Source organism: Phytophthora parasitica (genome assembly GCF_000247585.1).
Source record: "Phytophthora parasitica INRA-310 unplaced genomic scaffold supercont2.1, whole genome shotgun sequence".
NCBI classification, from domain to species: domain Eukaryota; phylum Oomycota; class Peronosporomycetes; order Peronosporales; family Peronosporaceae; genus Phytophthora; species Phytophthora nicotianae.
Window position 1 is genome coordinate 4723221 of NW_008634126.1, and position 1638 is coordinate 4724858.

The window sequence follows — 1638 nt, forward strand, 5'->3', positions numbered from 1 at the left end:
GTTTTTATTACTACTTTTTTGTCGATTTTCCATTATTAATATTTATTTTTGTCGAAGCCATTCACGTCCGTGTGTTGTGTTTCACACACAGTTTTCATGCAGTACAAATATCAAGTGAATTCATTTATATTTTGTCCCATTCGCATGAATGTTTACGAGGCGTCGAACTGCGGAGGGAAAATCATACATGATCGCATTGACTTAGAAAAAAATAAATATCTGGGTTCTGACTATCTGGTGCGTTTGTATGCACCTGGCCTGGGTTGTTGTTATTGTTGTGGTTGTCGGTTTCGATATATTAACTGATCCCCGCTTTCATACTCTTAAACTACAGCGCTATACTGATTAACGTACTAGGCAGTTAAGCGACTATTAACGCAATCTACACTAATTCGATGGGTTAGCGTCCTTGCAAACCCTTGAATATGCCATTTCACGTCGCTTTCCTCCTACATACCGTGCTTAATCCGCCATGCTCCTGTTCGTACTAGGTAATTTGAGTCCGGCTAGTTCGCAGCACAGGGTTGGGTACCGCGGTCACCAAAAATAAGCATAATTGAGGAAAACCTTTTTTTGGGTCAAATTTGGTGCAGGTCATATCCTGCGCAACTCGCTTTTTGGGTCAAATTTGGATCAATTTGACCATCCGCTTGACCCAAGAAGCGATAAATTTGTTTTATAGTTATTATAAGCGATAAACCTCTTTTAAATTATATTTAAAAACATCATCGAAACATTAAATTAGACAGTTTTATATAAATATGTATGTGATTTAGTTTTGAATAACGCTGCCATAGCTTAGTGGTAAAGATCTCGCTTCATAAACGAGTGGTCGGTGGTTCGATTCCACCTGGCAGCAAAACTCAACTCAGTACTTGTATATTGACTTTCGGTCTCGTTCACTAGGGGGCTCTCACAGAACTGCACAAATGCGACCGACGGGTGCCACGGAGTGAACTTGATTGACCGCTAGTATGCTCAGTACCATGAGTCGGGCTCCCCTTCTGATAAGGATTTGGGATAAGTGAATCTCGCTAAAATCTGAAATCACAGCGGACCCAGGCATACAGAGGGATATCGTATCGTTGAATGGTAGGAAATACTTGAAAAGTACATTTTAGTCCGATGTCAATAAAAATAGGTACCATCATGCAAAACCGTCGTAGAACGGGTACAATGTATTTGATTAGAATCTGTAGAAATCAAATAGGTACCGTTTTGTATGTAGATCAGTATTCAGGAGATCTCGAGGCCACGGAAGCACCACCCGAGGCTTCAGAGCCCGGGTCACTGACATATAAATCCGAGTCCGAGTCCACTTCGAAGTCCGAATCCGAGTCAAAAGCCGGAGCAGGTTGAGGTGGTGCGTGGGCAGGAGCGGTGGCTCTGCGGTTGGATATATCGTTGATGAGTCGAACACATTCCCTGCTTTGAGCTTCAATCACGCTGATGAATTGGGTCACATCCGGATGGGCAACAGAAAAAGCGTCGTTGAGCGTCCTGTCGTCATCGAGAAATTGGTCTCTCACCATTCTCCATACATCGTTCGGGGGTAACGTTACATTACGAATCCCAATTTGGTCCGTCGCAAGCAGCATTTGCTGCTTCCAGTTGACGAAAACTGGTGGTGGCCCCGAC

General features: G+C 43.3%; 1 non-coding gene across 1 annotated transcript; it reads left to right on the forward strand.

Moving 5' to 3' along the window:
• The first annotated feature begins 787 nt into the window (after positions 1–787).
• Positions 788–859, forward strand: PPTG_20507. The gene has a single exon. It is a non-coding gene; the product is annotated as a tRNA-Met (tRNA).
• The last annotated feature ends 779 nt before the right edge of the window (positions 860–1638 follow it).